Here is a 22,326-nt window from a genome sequence, read left to right as displayed (position 1 = left end):
TAGTTTTAGGTCAACTGTCACTCTTTGGGTCATTAACAACCCAATTTGGATCAATTGCCGATTTCACTATCTTACTAGGAAAGACGCTTTAACATACGGATTCACAGTGTGGATAACCGCGTCACCTAAATTCTATCAAAAGCTTTTAAAAATCAAACAATTACTTTTCCACATAGCTTTCTGTGTCTGATTACCTAGCTAGCCCCGCCCTGGAGCTATACCAAAGCATAACTATCTCCACATTACAGTACTATAGCGAAAAACTACCTCTCACCAATATCAACGAGCGTTTCCAAACCCCTTCTCCCTTTACTTCATACAGTATCCAATACCTTGCATTACAACCCACCACTCCACATGGTTATCAGCATACAACTTGTCTCTACTCTTTACGCTCTATCAGTACACTTTATCCCCGTTAGAATCATCGTTCTTAATTATATCTGATAATGTTATTCATGAGCATCTTCCACTCTTTCATCCATTATATCCTGCACAGTAAACACCTTCTACTCAATTTGGCTTCCCCTGTTCTTATCATCACATAGAGATGACCATACGCAGAAGACAGATTTATTTGCCTGATTAACAAAAACCATGTGTTATCTTGTGTTTCGCACCTGGCTCATTCTCCATCATCGATATCACATTATCGCTTTTCCATTTTTCCTTATTGTATTGTATTTATTTATTGAATCATTCTATTTATATGAAGTTGTGTGTTATATATATGTTTACTTCCTCCATAATGCTAAGGATCAAAGTTCCGCCCATTTTCATTTTTCTTTTTGATTTTATGTTAGTTTTATACCATGTAATTGTGAAATTTTAATAGAGCAGAGATCACCTTCTCATAAGGTAATGTTTTAAACTTCTCATAAGTTGTTATCCACTTTGGCTGCATGGTAAATAATAGCGCATGCGCATAATTTTCCAGCTGGCGTACTACAGCTCTTTTAGTGAGGCATAGTTGCCAAGTCTAGGCTGTGTTTATTGCACTCGTCTGAACGCACGGTGATCCGAACACATTGACGTTCGACAGGTTGCAAGAGATTGACAGTTTCACTAGTGGAAGCTTGCTTAAGTATAAAACTAATACAATTTTTGATCATCATTATGATAATTTTCATTCTTACCATTATCTTCTCATCTCATAGTTGTGGATACTGCTTCAGTTCGGTTCTCTTATCGCATATGATCATTGATCTTTTAAAGTTTTTTTTTTTTTTACACACCCTTTCAAAATAACCCAGAAGCGGGGAAATCGACAAGGTAGAGCATACACTGAACCCAGTTCTAAGCTTTCTCGTTCTTCAATCAGTGGTAACCACAAAGCATCATGCGCACGACAGTAGCTTATCTACAGCGGAGTCTATAATGTTATTTCCAAGCATATCCTAAAACAATTATAACGTAAGACTGGGTTACTTGGGACATCAACGGTAACTTTGCACAAAATATAAAAATATTTGCACAGTCAAGTTGGAAAACCGTGAATTGGAAAGAGAAAGTTTCCACCGCCACCGTAAGATAAAACATCTAACTTCATTTTGGCTATAACGTTGGCGGTTAAATCAGCTCTAATTAAGAGGAGGAATTTTTGTTGTAGAGGCAGATCCGTAGTCAAGGGGATAAGGATGGGCTCATGCTACCCTTAATTTTCTGAGACACCCAAACTAAAATCTTAGTTCGAATTAACGGAGGATATAGGGGTTTCGTAAAAATTTTTGTCCGACTCGGGTCACAGAAGTAGCATAACACCCTAACAAACTAAAACCAAATACTCTATTCCCGTGAAAAACCGGTATTAGCAACTGAACATCGAAGTGAGAACAAATCAAAATCGAAAAATAAAAAGTGGGCAAGGCAAACAAAAACTGTAAACATACGTACAAAAACAATGCATGAGGAAAAACGCTACCTTAGACAGAATAATAGCAAATCAAGTGGAAATAAGAAGATGTTAATTCTAGGGGACAGTCACGCCAGAAACATAGAGGTTCTGTTAAAAGACATATTAAGCAACAGTTATGAATTGTCATGTATCACGGAGCCGGGTGCCACCATGAGTGAAACAATGAGAGACTGTGGTTCACTATGCAAGGATATGAGTATGAAAGACATACTAATAATCATTGGGGAGGAACGATGCTGCAGGTGGTGAGGGTAACGAAGGTGTGGTAAATCTGTACAAGTGTCTAAATATGTTAAATGACACTAACGTAATTGTAACAGGTATACCACATAGACATGACTTACACGGTAACTCCTTACTTTATGAAGAGGGATAATTTTACTAGGCACGGACTACATTTAAACAACACTGTAAAACATTCAATGTGTAATAAATTTGTGTGAAATTGTAGAATCATTATCTGTAGTCTCAACGAGTGTCTTGCCTTTGCCATGGCAAGCATCGTTAGAGAATAGTGAAAATCTAGGGTCTGTTGTATGATAGAGTAGCAATAACGTATGCGAGACCCTTGATACATACTCCAATATTAACGTAGAGTGTAGTAGTATAGGAGTAGATTGTATTTACAGGATTACTTTAATACAGAAGCCAAGTAGTTTAATCTATAATAAAGAAGAAAATGAAAACGTATTCGACCTCAATGAAACTCGAATGGAGACGATCTCACAACCCACGAACATATAACACACACAAAGGACAACCAACTAGAAATTAAATAAATTGACACTCACCTCACAATGACTCCAATTCTATAGTTACCTCTTTATTTCTCCTTGTTTTGGGACTGCAGTTTGACTTTGCCAAATTGAAAAGGAAACAAGAATAATTGGTTACCGCTGTACTGTTAAGTTAAGCTGTGTAGAAGCTCCGACCAACTTTGGTCAATTCAAACAGTTAGGAAAACACCTGTTCCTATCGACATGCAACCACTGCACCACACAACTCTCCCTTGCAACTGTTGCAACAGAATTCTGTACAATTTTTGTAATCCAGCCCAATGGAAATATAATCAGATTTGATATTTCTCTCTCTTTATAAGTTTCAACTATATTCTGCCTTGTGATATCCCACATTCGCATTCCACTACTTGGTCAAAGGGACTTTCACGAATATAAAGAAAAGGAACTTTAACAAGGTGGTGGAAACAAGCCTTTTTTTATCAAACCCAAAGTTAGAGCAATTACCCAATTACCCAAAGTTAAAGCAATTACAAATTCAAGGCAATCTCAAATAGAATTACAAACGTTTCTTTTTATGAAGAGAACATACTTTACAAAACGGTAACTTAATTTATTCTTTTTTTATTATTATCTTCTCTCCAAACCCATCGTAACGAGATCGTTACAGATGGGAACTTTTCATTTCTACATCTATTTTTTTCCTGTGATATCCGTCTTGATACCTCTCCTATTATTTTGTGACATATTACAGTAGTAAACATGATTTTATGCGCTCTTGCATATAAGAAATGGATGAAATGAACGTTAATACTGGTGAGAAGCGAGAAAGAACTGATAGATAAGAAACGAAAACAAAATTTGGCACGATAATGAGCCTTGTAGTCTTAGTTCTGGAAAAAAGAGTGGAATAAATCCCGTGTCCATGTTGACGCAGGATCCAGTAACTCATCCACGTGCGTTTCTTTCTCCCATTAGGGTGTAGTAATATACGCCTAATACAATTGTACGCATTACTATCACACTTAAGACGAAATCTTCAATCGGTATATTGTCCATGTGGAATTCAAATGTACACAGCTACACAGATAGAATGATATTCCTTTCCCAAGCCGAAAAAGAACAGTTTTGGTATGGTTAAAATCTCTAGAAGAGAGCAAGTTTGAAACGGAAAACCTCAGCAAGATTCCGCAACTATATGGGACGAAAGGACAACACAGGAGGGCACTGACCAGTTGCATGAAGAGATGAAAGTCCATTTGTTTGTTTGTTTGTTTAACACAGCTGCTTTCAAAATTCCAAAGTTGGCCTATATCATATTCCAGCGTACCATATTTTTGTGAGCAATCCAACAGTCCTATGTACTAATTTTTACTTTGGAGCGACACGTGAGACAGAGAATAAAATATGGTGATCGTAAAATAATAATAATAATAATAATAATAATAATAATAATAATAATAATAATAATAATAATAATAATAATAATTCCTACTTCTCTTTGCACTCGCCTAGTGGCTATGTCGTTCAACGTATATGTGTCAAATTTTAAACTTAAGGTTTTCATAAAAGCCCTTAGAGGGTTTTTCGAGTTTTCTTCCTACTCCTAATAATAATGGTAGTTAACTCAAGGGAGAAAATCGAAAAATGCGATTTTCTCAAAACTGGCTCTAACGCTTTTTGTTCGTTTGTTCATAAATTGATATTAAATTCACAACACTATAATGTGGTATAGGCCATTCCTCTGAAAAATATCTGGGAGGAGTAGTTTATTCTTGAGAGTGAGTTTTTCCTCCACTATTTTCTCAAAAACGACTGGGGAGGTTTTGTTTATATTTCATAAATAAATATTTCACCAATAACCTAAGGATATAGCATAACTCGTTTATCCTGAAAAAATGCGTAGTTTACTTTTGAGGTGAGTTTTTCCCCAACGATTTTCTCAAAAACGACACACGCGATTTTCTTCTTATTTAATTGATAAATATTTTGTTAATAACCTAACAATATGGCATAACTTGTCTTTCCTGAAAAAAATATGGAAGGTGTAGTTTACTCCCAGGGGTGAGGTTTTACTCCACGGTTTTCTCAAAAATGACTCTGGTGATTTTGTTCATAGTTTATAAACAATAATTTAATTAATTGTTCTAATATAGACATCTAATATAGACATTTAATATAGACATCTAATATAGACGTCTATTGAAAATATGTTCGACGGATGGTTTAGTTTTGGGGACCAGAAACAGATTTTTTCCCTATTTCCCAAATACAAGTTTCAGTAATTAGAGCGACCTAACATACTTTAGGAAATTGGAAGGAGAAAGTTTAGTGCGGTAGCCCGTACTCTATTTCTTTGTGTCTAATTGATGATTGTTTTAATTTATTGTGAATTAGTATAGATTATGGCCTTCGCTATGTCCTACTAAAAATTCTCTGGGTTGTGGGTGGCCGTCTATGGGGCCAATGCTAGATACCGGACTAGACGTTTAGACTTTATAGTAACGAGTGGATACGTCATACATTTCGTAAGTAATTCAATAGCACTCGCGTCAGAATGTGGTTTTCAATTATACGCAGAAATCGTAAAACTGTATGAAATTTGAGTAACAAAATGAGTAGGGCATAAATGTATGTTCTGGCGCACTTTCACCCCCACCCCTCAATAACATAGCTCACCCCTGCTTCCAAATATCTTATAATCTACCCCTCTATTAATTTTTAACACTTCCTATCCCCCAAATAACTTATATCACATCTCAATAACTTCTATCTTACTCATAATAACTTCTAATGCATTCTATCACTAAATCTAGTTACAAAAAATCACTAAATCTGTTACAAAAAATCATTAAATCTGGTTATAACCGGTTTTGACTTCAAAAATCACTAAATCTGGTTATAACCGGTTTTGACTTCAAAAAAAAATTAAATTTGGTTACAAAAAATCATTAAATCTAGTTACAAAAACAAAAAATCACTAAATCTGGTTACAAAAATCTGGTTATAACCGGTTTTGATTTCAAAAATCATTAAATTTGGTTACAAAAATCATGAAATCTAGTTACAAAAACAAAAAATCACTAAATCTAGTTACAAAATCACTAAATCTAGTTACAAAATTACAAATAAATCACTAAATCTAGTTACAAAAATCACTAAATTTAGTAAAAAAAAAATTACAAAAACACTTTTATGATTTTACCATAAAAGTTAACTACATTCTACATAATTACATAATAGTTACAAATTAGTATATTGATAGTTACAAGTTCGGATACTCATAATGGAATCTTCTGCTAACCTCGTTCTCAATAGGAAACAACGACTTCTTAAACTCTGTCCACTGATCATAATTCAAGCTGAATAGACAGCCATTAATATCAAAAACTATTTCAACTTCAGTTTGCACATTTTTCACAATTGCATTGAAATTATTAGTAAGTATAAATTTCTTTTGAGGATCCATTCTATCCACTCCATTTTTTACTTTTGACGACATATTTTTGGTCATTTTTATTATTTTTTGGATTCACAAAACCGATCATCATTTGAAATTTACATACAGAACTCAACAGTTGGATAATTATCTTTTAAACCAGTGTATTTGATTTTTATTCCATCTTTAACGATCTCATCAATCATTTTATCTGTTAAGTGGTTTGTAAATCTAGGTGGAATTAATACCTTAAACTCTTCACATTCAACTAAAATGCTCTTTCCAAACTTAGTTTTAATCTTTTCCATTTTCACAATCTTATATTCTGTATTTAATTCTAATTCTCTTAATCCAATAACCTGTTTTTGTTCAAGACTTCCAAGTTTATTTAAAAGTTCAATATGACTCGCCATCGTATTTTTTATATTAAACTTTTAAAAATCAGTTTCTAATAGCCTCGAAATTCGTTAAGTGTGTCATTGATTCTGTTAACAATATCTCTTACATTTTCATCTGTTAATTCACCATTCATGAGCTTAATTACATTAAGCTCATCTTTAAACAGCCCAATTCGATTCACCATATTTTTATAATATTCTTTCTTTGAAGCTATATTAAACCGTGTTAATAGACCAGTGATAACAGCAGAAGCCGAAGCAAATGCAGTTGTAATAATTGAATACACTGTAACAGGAATAAATACATTGATGAACCCTGTAGAAGCTGATAATAGAATTGATAACGTAATAAGAGTAGTATAAACACATTTTATTCTCTTGAACTTCCTTTTGTTTTTCATTAATAACTTCTCAAGATTTAATATAGTATCTTCAATTAACACAATTAAATTCTCACGTGGAATGTTATCTGGAATAGACATTTTATTAAATAAGTTTTTATGTTATTGTCATAAAAACACTTACAAACTAAACAAATCTAATAAACATATAATTGATTTATATCTTCTCAATTATTTTTTTCTTTCTCAACATCATACTCTAAATTTTTCTTACCAATCATAACAACATAGCAAATTGTTTTATCTGGTACATCGCTTTCAAAATTAACAGTCAGTTTCAAATTAGTTCTATCACTTACAGTTACTGATTTATGCTTGCTTGTGTTAATTACGAAGATTGGTCTATTTTCTAAAAACTCTTTAGGATAATAAAACATCTCAGTGTTTCCAATTGTAGCTCGCTTATATACCGTATACATTTCATAAACTTTCAAATACTTATGTTTTGCAAAATCTAAGTTTAAAGATTCTAATGGGAAAGATTCATTTCTAGAATTACGAAAATGGATATTCTGAACTTTACAATGATCAAAATAGCTTGAATCTTTTTCTTGATTATCATTTCTATCAGTTTGGAAAAAGGCAATCACGAAATTAGGCATATCAAATTCACTTGACTTAAATTGTGTGGTTAAATCGAATTCTGAATACTTCTCACTAACAGTCTTCTGCAAACATTGATACGTGTTGAATGAAATAGGAATCTTACCTTCTTTTAACATATTATATCTTAACAAGGTGGCATAGTTAGGTTCATAATTAACAATAGGCATTCTTAACTCCATATTTGTAATCTTAACTTTACCTGGATGTGGTTGATCATTCTCATATGTTCCATCCTGCTTTTTTGTTTTCCAAATAGCAAATGCGTTATCATCAGAACCACTTCTTTTAAATGTATATTTCAATCCTCCTTTCCACATAATATCTTTAAAATCTGAACAAAATCCTGGCAAAAGTCTTAGCAAAAACACTATTTCTTCATCTGTTCTTGCCCACGTAATTCCTTCCCATCCACATTCATCATAGTGATTTGCCTCTGGTTTTGAAATCGTACATGTGTTTACAGCTGTTGAAGTTAAACCAGGATAATCTATAATATCTAATATCTGTCCATGCTTACTAACTTGAATTTGAGAAAACAAATGTGGGAAGAAATTATTAATAAGTCTAATATTTTGACCAGTAGTATATTCTCCATCAGCGTCTCTACCTCTAATTTCAAAAGTTACATAAATATCAGCATAATAAGGATGTATGAAGCCATCACCCACGTCAATATCAAATTCAATAGACCTGTTTGGCTTATTTAAATTCTCGATTGTTTTTTGATTAGGTTTAAAGGATTGTAATTCATATGATTCTATTTTATCCATATTTATTATAAAAAATATTTGTAATCGTTTTATGAATTAAGTCCATAAAATAAGCCCATAAAAACTTAAATATAACCTCTCCAAATATCCTTATTCCTATTCACCTGACTAATAATTTCTGAAAAACTATACCCATCTGTAAACATTTTTAACACTGTAATGCATAAATGTCCACAAATTACCTCGTTAAAATGTTGTATACGGCTTCTATTGTACTCTATATTATGACTAAGATATTTTACGAGTGTTTTTGGCGGATTACCTCCAAATGAATCAAACACATACTTTCTATTTCCTTTTTTCCAATAACAAATCCAACGCGTTCCTATATTTTTAGACGTATCAAAATTAACAATACCACACTCATTCTTGCTTGGTTGTTTAGGCATTCATCACTCATAAATACACCTCTAAAGTGTGTTATCTTAAGTTTTTTAACAAGTTGTATTAGATCTAAATTACTTAAAGGTTTAATTTCTTCTTTTTCTTTACTGTTTTGGAGTTTACGTTTTTGAAAACTTACCACCTTGTTTTTCTTCCATTGCTAAGTTATGTCGCTTTTGTTCCTCTAATTCCATTTTATTCTTTTTTGCATCATCTACAGTCTTAGCAATAGCAGCCGCACCTCCAGCAACAGAACCTAGAGCACCTATTAAAGCTAAAATCGTTGGAATAGTAAATATAAAACCACCACAAAGAACTTTATTATCATTTGTCTTCATTTCTTTGTTTATTTTCTTAAGTTGTGGTATAGAAAGAGATAGAGACATACATTGTCCTTTACTTAGTTTTGCTTCATTTTGTTTGAGTTGTTTGTTAGTTAAAATGTGATCTATATTTAATTGTTTAAGTTCCTGATTAGGAATCGTAAATGTAAAACCTTTTAACTGCATATTTATTATATAATTAAAAGCTTTTTATGAAAAATTTCCATAAAAAGTACATATAAACCTAAATCTAAAAAAATACTTATAAACCTAAACCAAATCTTACTTTCATTACTTATAAACCTAAACCAAATCTTACTTTTGTATTCATCACTAAAGCAGTTCCAAGAGCAGGTAGTTTTTCAGTTATTAAATTAGCATCTTTATCAAAAACTCTTTCCCAAGCTTTATTTTCTAATTCCTTATCTGCAATATGTCTTGATTCTGTATCTTTATTATCCCTAGAGTATATATCATGTTCTTTGCAAGCCTCATCTAATGGGTTAATACCCTCATCACCTCTCTCTAACCTTTCTTGAAGCTTCGTAAAAGGCCCACAGAATCTGAAGCCTGGTATATGTAACTCCGGTATTCCCTTCATGTTTAAAATCTTATTCATTAGTCCTTTTCCAAGCTTTTTTTTTCTAACTGTAATGCACATTCGTACCTTCCTTTGATGTGGACAGCAGTAACAGGTGCAAAAATGCTATTGCTTTGTGACAACAGACAGCATTCCAAGTTATTTTACCTCTCTGTGCTGTGTGTCTTCAACCGTAAATACCGCGAATCTTGGTAAATACAAAGCATCACATGATGTGTTCATCTTTAGGAATGATGGGAGGTTGAAACACCCTTGAACAGAGATGGTCATTGTCCCTCATTTTGCCCTCATGAGGGCCGCCCTCACCCTCACCTCACCCTCATTTTAGTGAGGGCGATAAAGTAATTGAGGGTGAGTGTGAGGGAGGGTGAGTGTGAGGGCGTTAATGTTTGTTGAGTGTGAGGGAGGGCGAGGGGATGGCGTCAATGGAGGGTGAGTGTGATTGAGGGTGAGGGGCGTCAATTGAGGTTGAGGGTGAGGGAGGGTTAGGAAAAATGACCATCTCTGGTAGATGATGCTAAAAAAGTAGTCAGACATCTTTAGGGGGCGCAGAAGGACAGAGGCGGGCGCTTTTTGCTGTCAACACTTTTACTCATTAACATATTGGAGTAAGTAAAGAGCTTGCAGCACATTGGGTAGCTTATACGCCAGTGACATTATATAATTTATTTTCGTACAGATTAAGAATATACGGTTAAATTGATATAACAGTGACTCACTCCTTCAAGAGAATAGTGTCATCATGCGTTCTAAACAACTCTTTTCTTGGCGTATGCCAATACTCTACTAGGAACAGGTTATGTTGAAAGGCGCCAACAAAATTTATAAGCAATGGTGCATTTAGAAGGAAGTCACATCGGTTAAAATTAGTTCCATCGTTTCAATTCAATTTAACAAACTTGCTAATGTTTTGATTAGGTATTCTATACAATGGTTAGTAAGTTGGGTAAATTTTCTTATCTTAATTTGAAGTGATAAAAATTTAATTTTTACTGTTGTAACTTCCCTCAAGGTTCGCCATTGATTACAAGTCTTTCACTATTTTCCTCCTAATACTTTCTACTCTGTTATTTCCTTGGTGCCTACCCACTAACTGCATACGGATTTATAGTATACTTGCAAACTTATTATATATATAAAAATACAAGTGCAAAGGCCGTACCAACCTGTGCTACGCGGCCAGCAAAAGTACCATTACACCTACTCCGAATCAGAGCAAAGCGAGCTTGAACGACCTGCTAGCGCGTCCTTCTCTAACACGAACGTCAGTGATGATGGATATACGCATAAAGAAAAACAAATGTGAAATCTAAGGACTAACTTGTGGTACTCGTTCAAATAGGTAGCTTTGTATTATGACTGCACAGTATTTAATTACATTTTTACGCTGTTTTCATCTTTACATACGACTTACATGTTCTCTATTTACGTCTAAACGTTACTCCTCCTTTGTGAATTATCATTTTCAAAATTGGCCTCGTACTCTTAATCTGCGCTCCCATTTCTACCTAAATTTATTTAGCTCGATTACAGATTTTACAAGTGATATTTCTTTCTTTCTTTTTTTTTTACCTTTGATATTTTCTATTATCATAGATTTACCTCTTAATTGATATATTTTATATTCGACGTGTTACTCTAGTCATTTTTACAAATATGTCTTTTGCTTAAATTTTACACATATTTAGCTGCCTAATCCGGGAGAAAATTTGAAATAATATGATTCCAAACTTATTTTGATTGGTAAACAGTAATATTCGTTTAACATTGAACGTAAGTTTCTGCACGGGCAATATTGTAAATATTATTATATTATAGCCTATATGTATAAAATAACCATAACACTCACCTAGTATTCAACAGTACTCTAGAATGACAGTCAGCTGGATTTCAGATCTTGTACTCAATCAATGTACTAAAAAATGAAAATTCTCGACGTTACATATCTTCTAGATATTTCATCCACTTGTTCAATCTTCTAAATTATTATAAAATGTATCCTTTGAACCAAGCATATCCATCTTCTATTACAAAACAGACTGCTACGGGCTACTAAGGGGTGCCTTGAAGCTCCCGTAGCCTTTCCCTTGACTTACGGGGAGGTTGCGGGCTGGTTTGACCCTATGTGAGAACTCTGCAACTCAAATTATCAAGTGTCGCGTACGTGGCTCATAAGTAGCCCACAGAATAACTATGTATATGGCCCTTCGCCCATCTACAGAAAACACTCCAAAGAGAGGAACCATGCATTTGTGTCGTCCTCCCCCCAACTCCCCTCAACACAAACCAAAAAACATATTATTTCGTATGTACTACATCTGTTCTAATTTGTTCCAAAGAAACAGAATTAGTTCTGTTATACTCTCCAAGTAAATTGACAATCAATAGTGGTGGGGCTAGAACGACTTCGTCAACCATGAAATCATCAGTTAATGTATGAAAACATTTTAAATCGTTTGTGCTCCATTTGGTTTAGTTTGTTCTACACTATCAACGTTCGTTATTTCACCGTTTCAGAAAAATTAAGAAAAATAATTGTGGTGACGCTAGAAAGAGGGCGCCCTGCCCACCCACATCCTTGAAATCAACGGTATATATATATGTATATATATCGTCGCTTTCAATACATAAGGGCGTAACTAACATTTTCATAATTTTACAGGAGAAGCGAAATAAGATTTTGTGGTATGTTCAAGTCAACATAACTTTTTGACTATTTTCAGGAAAGCTTTAATTTTTTGGACGCCTATTGGCGAGGGACAAATGTTCCCTTCCATGTAGATTTGACTTTCCAGCTGTTCGTATGTCTTGATAAAATTGCAAAGTTTTTAACTTACGTCCTTATGCTGTGAACAGATGTAGGTTAAATTCTAGTTCTAAAATAACAATAATGGCGTATGTTTTAGCAACTTTATTTTTCACATATTTTACAGTTTTGTACATAATGAGCACTGATATTATAGTTAATGTTTTTTCTTTTGTTATAATTATAAGAGTGTTTATTATGTTGTATACCAGGTGTTTCAGACTTCGCTTGGGAGAGCCAAGAGCACCACCGACATAAGACTTTCACGTTTTGTACTAGTATATTAGTAGGCAATCTATTAAAGTAAATTTATTCCTCAAACCCTTGGGGGGGCAATTGCCCCCTCCTGCCCCCTAAATAACGCCCCTGTTGTATATAATATTTTTGTATAAAAAATGTAACTTTAGCTATACATTATAGAATATTAAAAAAATGTTTTTACGTAAGCATTATGGCTGTATTTACACAAAGGAAAGTCATTTTAACAATGGACCTCAACAAAATCTTCATTTTCATCATTTTATAGGTTTCGGAAGTATGCGTGGTAGTCTCACAGTATTACTCCTATATCGCACAAATTTTTCCAAATCTTTCTTCTTTTGCTTAGAAATAGGTCGAAGAGAAGAATACCGGGGTAAGAGTGTAGGCTGGTTTAGTGTGCAGCTTCTCAGGGAACCTTTGCGTACCGAAAATCTGGAAAAATCATCTCTCATTCGGGTTTTGAACAAAACTGTCCCCAAATCGTCTTGACTGAATCTTATCCATCGCAATTTTTGCCATCCAATCTCATTGCCTTTTTGATCATTGCTGCATGGTAGAAAAGTTTTCCGTGCTTCCTCGAAATCAAAAAAGTCATCTATTGTCATCGAGTGTACCTCGTATGGAAACGGCTTTTTGCGAGACATTCGAGCAACAGTTAATCACTCTATTGGAACGAACACATCTACATTTTTTTTTTCGCATGCTCAATTTTACTACGCATGGAATCAACTTCCATTTCCGTATGTCCTGGCTCAAGAAATTTATGATCAATCGTTTTTATATGAATACTACTCCTCGCATATATACACATTGATGCGAATTTCTTGTTTAAATTTTGCCCTCCGCAGCAGTCGGAATACATGGTCACGTGCTCAAATTCTGTTGATAATTCACGTAAGTATTTAAGAACTCATAATGCAATTTCATCTGGGCCCCTCTTTTCCTTTGTTTCGTCCCCAAAATAATAGTAGCCCTCATGATTTGCAACACCGTACATAGTAAGATTGTAAACGTTTAGTTTCCTCGCGTAATACAGAACTCCTGTTTTGCAGGACGGCGTTGTTAACACTTTGTGAAGATCAAAACAAATCACCTTATGAGTTCTATCTTTCAATGCATTCTCCTTGTCTAGTCTCTTTTCTTCCCTTGCTTCATTCTTTTTTGTTTGTACTCCTTGTAATTTTGCAGTTCTGCTCTTTTTCCATCTTCGGACAACTTACTAAACTTGACACATACTTTATTGAAACTGTGTGAGATTATTGAGGCTCTATCCTACTGTACAGCAGTTTTACTCTCAACATCTTAAAAGCATATTATAGATATTATTTATTAGTACTAATTAAACTTAATGGCACTCCTTTGTTATAAAGATTTTAAAGGGTGTTCTTAATCGATAAACCCTTGCTACTAAATTCCTAATTTAAAATATTCATCTGTAGAAAAAATATTAAATTAAGAAAAATATACTATACATTTTTGAGGCAAATACTCTGGATCCTCATCACTGTCATCTTCCAGCTCTGTACACTCTGAAGCACTATCATCGTCATTGTATGTCAGTAACCGGCAAATATCTTCTTTGGCAATAATTTTGCTTCGCCTGTTCATTTTTATGACTTCCTTGCTCTCCTGCTTTTGGCACAATACCTGTGTTGCTTCCTTTCTATTCAGTGCTTTTGAACTCTTTCGCAAAAAAACTTCTTTGTACGTCACTAACCAAGTCTCTTTTAACAATCAAACCTCTAAACAAATCCAAATCAACAATCGTAAACTATCCATGGCGGCATTTACATAAAAAGAGACCAAAAAATGCGGTACTCATTGAGGCTTATGAGCGCCACGCAATATTACTGTGTACTCAGATCGTTTAATACAGAAAAGCGTATGTGTCATTTAAGCCCTTATGCTTTGAAAAACTTGCTTTTATATCTCTTAACGCCCTTATGAAAATGACCCCCACAGCTGAACGGTTCGGCGTACAGCTACGAAAATTTCCAGCAGCTAGACACGATTGACATTTATCGGAAGAATTGAAAATCTCAAAATTCAACAAAAAATGTAAGTTACGCCCTTATGTATTCAAAATCCCGGTCATAAAAGAGAATGGGGGATTTCCCCGCGGGGTGACTCATGACGTCATAACTAGTGATGGGCAGTGGGAATATTCCCGGCGGGAAGGAATTTTTAAAAAATGAAAATATTCCCGGTTTTTTCCCCTTGGCCTATAAATTTCCGGGAAGGAATTTATTTCCATTTCTCTACTTTATCTTCCAAATTATAAGAACCATATGACTAATTACTTTATTTTAATATATCATGATTTACTTCTAGGTTTTAAAGAATTTGGAGGTTAAAAAATTTAAAATTCTTTGACAATACATATATAACTAATGATATGTTTTTTAAGTTCCATTTCCATTTGCACTAAAAAGTAAGGTAATTGTTTAGTATTGGGGGGCCAAAACTAGCAAAAAGTAGGATGATTTACGGTAGAAATGAGTTGATAGTGGTGTTTAAGTAGTCAAGAAAGTATCAAACACAATTTTTAGGGCAGTAGGGGATTTATACAAAACAGAAAGATAAGTGGAAGTGATTTATGTGAGAAAAAAAGTGAATTGTTAGTAACGAAGATAGAAAACAACGTGTCATGCAGGGCTCTAACCCGAACTTCATTCACTAACGCTGGCTCCGCAATGCTGCCTGAATTTAATGTTGGTAACGTAATTTAACCCATGAAACGATAAAACAATCGCATCGGAATAGAATATCTCAAAAGAGTAGGTGATAAACTGGCCCCCAATGCTAAAGAACAGCCAAAATTACGAAAGTACTAATTTACAAATGATGAAAAGTAACCACTTTGTAAAGTAAATTAGAATTATGTAGAAACAGAGATGAAGTACTATTAATAAACCCTGAACCACCATTAGTAATAGACATCGGTCTGTCTCCTCTCTCTGACTCGAATTTCTGAAGAGGTACTCATACTTAATTTACATGTGAATTTACGTATGGAATTTCGAGAAATAAGTGGAATGAAAGGTCGTGTATGGCAATGTTACGTGCTAAAATATAAAGATAAGTAAGTATATTGCAAATTTTGTGAACATAAATCTGTATGCGCAAATGTTGATAAATTGGTGAGACATGTATCTTCTAGCATTTATCCAATCTAATTGGTTTATAACATTTATAAATTTAATGTGTTTAAAATATCAGTAATAGCGTCAAGTTGAACAAATCCACTTACATATAAATTTAAACTGTTACTGTATAATTTTTTCACACATATTTCATTGATAGAACATATTGTAAATAAATATCCATTTATGCGTACTCTCTCAATATAATAAAGTGTTAATAAAGTAACATAGTACCGCTCAGAATATACATTTTAAAGAATCCTATGGGTAAAACAGTAATAATATGCTGTGATATAAAAATTAATTCAACTTTGAAATCATAATATAGTAATAGAAAGCAATTTTCTTTCTCGTCGTACATAAATTCCTGGATAAATTCCCATTTTGGGAATCTTCCCTGGGAATATTCCCGAAAATTATCTTCCCGGGAATTTACCCATCACTAGTCATAACACGTGACCTGGAAATCTGAACTTCCCGCGTGAGCGGGGCCTAAAGTCACGTGACGTCTCTCAACCAGTCAGAATCGAGAAAAGGTTTGCTGACTTGGCTCGATATAGTGCGGCAACTACTAATAACGTGATTAGTAGCAATAAAGTGCAAGGGAGAAACATGCAGTCAAACATAGTGAACATCAACCATTGTGATGTTAATGAAGACATTGACAGCGTTTTGCAAATAATGAATATGTTACAGGAGGACATGAGAACACTAAAATCAGAAAATGAAGTATTGCAACAAAACGTGAAGTCCGTAGAATTATTTGTTGAAACTCAAAACATCTCCAACCAGTGTACAGAAGTAAGTTACAGTACGATGAGACCCAAATATTCTAATGTGGTATCAGGTAAAACAATTGCATGCGAAAACAGAAAGAATGTGTTTGAAAATGTCGGAAGTGAAGGAGACGTGAATTCAAATGAAAACCGGTAAGAAATTCACAAAAGAAGAATAGTGCAAGGATGTAGAAGAGAAAAACTATTACACAACCAAACGTGCCGAAAGTTACAAACAATAAAACTAATGCTAGAAGAAAGCCTAAGACAGACGCGTAACTGTACACATATATGGTGATAGTCACGGTCGTGGACTGTCCGAGAAAGTGAATAGTAATTCTAAACACAAGTTGGCAGTGCAAGGAAATATCAAGCCTGGAGCTAAAACGTTGTTGTGTTGTCTGGTATTAATCACAACATTGTAAATAAGGAAGATAATTGTGCAGTAATATTAAGTGGAACAAATGATGTGTCCAAGAATGAAGGTAGTGAGGCGGTTAGTAGAATTTGCAAATCAACTCTCTATGTTGAATAACTGTAAAACAATTGTGATAAATATCCCTTACTGCCATGATCTTACTGAAGACTCGTGTGTTAATAAAGCTGTACAAAGCACTAACTTAAAATTAAAAACAATGTGCAATCACTTTAAGAATGTTGTAATTGTGGATATCAGTAAGTTAGGTAGAGAAATGTACACTCAGCACGGTATGCATCTCAATCAAAAGGGTAAGGATGAATTAAGTACTAAGATTTGCGAAATAGTTGATATGGACGTAGCCAGTAACTTCGAAAGTAAGAAACAAATAGCAATGCCATGGGTAGCACAGAAAAAATAAATTCACCCGACTCCATGAATAAAATTGCTTGGGACCGGGTGAAAACTTCAAGTTTAACGACGTCTCTTCATTTTGGTGATATAAGTCGTATAATAGAGGCAAAAAATAATAATAATAATAGCTTTTCTATGAACTATGGTACTAACAAAGCCCTGCAGAATGTACTAAGACTCAACTTAAATTTACAATCAATAAGAAACAAGTTGGCTGGACTTGAAATTTTCTTAGATACATTTCCCTGTGATATTTAATACATCAATGAACACTGGCTTGCAAATGAAGAAATATATTTGTATCTTCCAACAGGATATAGGTTAGCCGCTATATTCTCGAGAGATTCAATATTACAGGGTGGTGTAGATATATATATCTGAAAAATTCGTTTAATATTGAATACATTGTGTTGAATTTAGAATGTTTTGGAATTGATTAGAGGTTTGAAGTAGTTGGGTTATTACCAAAAAGCACAAAAGTAATAGGCCTAATTTTTTCTATATACCGAACCCCAAACTCAGATATCAATATTTTCATTTCTAATTGGTAAGATTTAAACATTTATCATAGAAATACAAAAATTCTAAAGTATTCTTTATTGGTGACGTGAACATTGACGTTCTAATTAAGTCACCGGTGCAAAGTCTTTTCTGTGATATCCTCAGCTTTCACAACTATTATTACGTTAATGATCAACCAACTAGAAAATCTGCATGCCTAGATAATGTACTTACTAATGTAGATAAGACTAAAATGACGTGCGGCATCATACAGCCGCTGATCATGAAGGTTTATGGCTTCTGATTCCTGTGACAGTATGCATTAATTTTAACTATATTACAACTAAAATGTTTAGAATAATGGGGAAGCTGACATACAAACATTACGAAGTAATCTAAGAGGTACTAACTCTCTTAGTGCAGTTTTAAACGGTAAAATATTTCTGAAGTATTTCATAATTTCATGTGGACTTTGACTAAATAGATGATGTGTTGTTCTGTAAAAGAAAGAACTACTTCCAACAGACGTCCGAGAAGTTGCCCCCGCCCCCATTGAAGCACTAATGATGTCTTCTAGTGCAATCGTTAGTGCTTCGTTAGTGCTTCTTAGAAAACCAACTCCCAACATTAGTGCTTCAATAGTTTGGACGCTAGAAGCAAAAAACTTTGGGGGGGCAACTTCACGTTAGCCCCCCCCAGAAAGCACTAACGATTAAACCTAGTGCAATTGTTAGTGCATCGTTAGTGCTTCCAGAAAACACGAATAGTTTCGTTAGTGCTTCACAATTAGTGTGGCTATAGCCAGTTATATGTCACGAAATTCCCATAAGGAATACATGGGGAATTTTTAATTGGCTCAAATTCCCAACAAATTCAAAAGCGCTAATGACCTCTTCTAGTGCAATCGTTAGTGCTTCGTTAGTGCTTCTTAGAAAACCAACTCCCAACATTAGTGCTTCAATAATTTGGACGCTAGAAGCAAACAACTTTAGGGGGCAACTTCACTTTAGCTCCCCCTCAGAAAGCACTAACGATTAAACATAGTGCAATCGTTAGTGGATCGTTAGTGCTTCCAGAAAACACTAATGTTTTCGTTAGTGCTTCACTATTAATTTGGCTTTGGCGAATTACATGTCACGTAACGCCTGTAAGGAATACATGCGGAATTTTTCATTGGGACAAATTCCCGCCAAATTCTAAAACGCTAATGATATATTTTAGTGCAATCGTTAGTGCTTTGTTAGTGCTTCTTAGAAAACCAACTCCCAACATTAGTGCTTCAATAGTTTGGACGCAAGAAGCAAAAAAACTTTAGGGGGCAACTTCACGTTAGCCCCCCAGGTAACACTAACGATTAAACCTGGTGCAATCGTTAGTGCATCGTTAGTGCTTCCAGAAAACACTAATGGTTTTGTTTTGCTTTAGTATTAGTGTGGATGTGCCCACTTATATGTCACAAAGATGTCCAAACTCACGAGGTCGGCGCTCACGAGTTCGAAACTTACGCTAACTCGACCTCAACCTCGAAATGAGTTTGTGAGTTCAGGTCGAAATTAATTTTTGAGCGTGAGCTTGAGTGAGGTTAGGTCAAAGTGGTCACCTCTGTTTACGAAACTCCCATAAACACATTGGGAATATTACACTGGGACTAATTCCCGACAAACTCAAAGAGCTAATGATATCTTTAATACAATCTTTAGTGCTTCGTTAGTGTTTCCTAGAGCAGTGACTCTTAACACTAGTGCTGCAATAGTTGGTCACTAAAAGCAAAAAAGTTTCATAGACAAACGTGAAGTTAGCCCCCCAGGAAGCACTAACAATCAAACCTAGTGCAATTGATAATACATTATTGGTGGTACTAGAAAACACTAATAGTTTCGTTAGTGCTTCATTATTAGTGACGAAACTCACGTAAGAAAAACATTGGGAATTTTTCGTTGAGTTAAACTTCCGCTAAATTCAAAAGCATTAATGATCTCTTCCAGTGCAATCGTTAATACTTCTTAGAGCACGAAATCTGAACATTAATGCTTCATTAGTTTGGATGCTAGGAGTAAAAAAAAAGGACTAACTTCACGTTTGTCCTTGAATTTTTTTTTTTTTTCTTTTAGAGATCAAACTATTGCAGCACTAGTGCTAAGAGTCACTACTGTAGGAAGCACTAACGAAGCACTAAAGATTGTATTAAGGATATCATTAGCTCTTTTGAGTTTGTCGGGAATTAGTCCCAGTGAAATATTCCCCATGTGTTTATGGGAGTTTCGTAAACAGAGGTGACCACTTTGACCTAACCTCACTCAAGCTCACGCTCAAAAATTAATTTCGACCTGAACTCACAAACTCATTTCGACCTCACGCTCACATCACCAGCCTGACCTCACGCTCACTCAACCTCACGTTCGCATCATCAGTCTGACCTCACGCTCACATCACCAGTCTGACCTCACGCTCACCTCACCCGTCTCACTCAGAGCTCACTCAAGCTCACGCTCACATCACCAGCCTTATCTCACGCTCACTTCGTGAGGTTGAGGTCGAGTTAGCGTAAGTTTCGAACTCGTGAGCGCCGACCTCGTGAGTTTGGACATATTTGTAACATATAAGTGGGCACATCTATACTAATAGTAAAGCAAAACAAAACCATTAGTGTTTTCTTGAAGCACTAACGATGGCACTAGGTTTAATCGTGGTGTTTCCTGGGGGGCTAACGTGAAGTTGCACCCCAAAAGTTTTTTCCTTCTAGCGTCCAAACTATTGCAGCACTAATGTTTCGACTTGGTGTTCTAAGAAGCACTAACAAAGCACTAACGATTGCACTAAAAGATATTATTAGCGTTTTAGAATTTGGCGGGAATTTGTCCCAATGAAAAATTCCGCATGTATTCCTTACAAACGTTTCGTGACATGTAATCCGCCAAAGCCAAATTAATAGTGAAGCACTAACGAAAACATTAGTGTTTTCTGGAAGCACTAACGATCCACTAACAATTGCACTATGTTTAATCGTTAGTGCTTTCTGAGGGGGAGCTAAAGTGAAGTTGCCCCCTAAAGTTTTTTGCTTCTAGCGTCCAAATTATTGAAGCACTAATGTTGGGAGTTGGTTTTCTAAGAAGCACTAACGATTGCACTAGAAGAGGTCATTAGCGCTTTTGAATTTGTTGGGAATTTGAGCCAATTAAAAATTCCCCATGTATTCCTTATGGGAATTTCGTGACATATAACTGGCTATACCTACAGCCACACTAATTGTGAAGCACTAATGAAACTATTCGTGTTTTCTGGAAGCACTAACGATTGCACTAGGTTTAATCGTTAGTGCTTTCTGGGGGGGGGCTAACGTAAAGTTGCCCCCCCCCCCAAAATTTGTTGCTTCTAGCGTCCAAACTTTTGAAGCACTAATGTTGGGAGTTGGCGTTCTAAGAAGCACTAACGATTGCACTAGAAGTGATCATTAGCGCTTTTGAATTTGTTGGGAATTAGAGCCAATTAAAAGTTCCCCATGTATTCCTTAAGGGAATTTCGTGACATATAACTGGCCATAACCACACTAGTTGTGAAGCACTAACGAAACTATTCGTGTTTTCTGCAAGCACTAACGATGCACTAACGATTGCACTAGGTTTAATCGTTAGTGCTTTCTGGGGGGGCTAACGTGAAGTTGCCCCCCCCCCAAAGTTTTTTGCTTCTAGCGTCCAAACTTTTGAAGCACTAATGTTGGGAGTTGGTGTTCTAAGAAGCACTAACGAAGCACTAATGATTGCACTAGAAGAGGTCATTAGCGCTTTTGAATTTGTTGGGAATTTGAGCCAATTAAAAATTCCCCATGTATTCCTTAAGGGAATTTCGTGACATATAACTGGCTATAGCCACACTAATTGTGAAGCACTAACGAAACTATTCGCGTTTTCTGGAAGCACTAACGATGCACTAACGATTGCATAGGTTTAATCGTTAGTGCTTTCTGGGGGGGGGCTAACGTGAAGTTGGCCCCCCCAAAGTTTTTTGCTTCTAGCGTCCAAACTTTTGAAGCACTAATGTTGGGAGTTGGTGTTCTAAGTAGCACTAACGAAGCACTAACGATTGCACTAGAAGACATCATTAGTGCTTCAATGGGGGGAGGGGGGCAACTTCTCGGACGTTTCCAACAGGAGCGTTAACAAATTGACCAGAGGAAATACAAAATGTTTTACACCTCGCCTTCAACTGCTCAGGAATAAAGTAATGGCTCTTTATAATATAGCTAATACGACAGGGTCAGCAAGTAACAAAGAGAAATATATATAAAGAAAATTGTACAGAAAAGAAATTAAGATGGCCAAAATTGCTGGGAAAGAGAATTTCATAAATAATTAAAAAAAATAAGTGCTCTGCGAAGTGGTCTATTATTTACAGGCAGGTCGGAAAACAGGTGGTTGAAGACTCGATAAAGGTAT

This window comes from Thermobia domestica, chromosome 18, assembly GCF_964235325.1.
Source record: "Thermobia domestica chromosome 18, izTheDome1.hap1.1, whole genome shotgun sequence".
Lineage (NCBI taxonomy): Eukaryota > Metazoa > Arthropoda > Insecta > Zygentoma > Lepismatidae > Thermobia > Thermobia domestica.
This window is presented reverse-complemented; position numbering follows the sequence as displayed.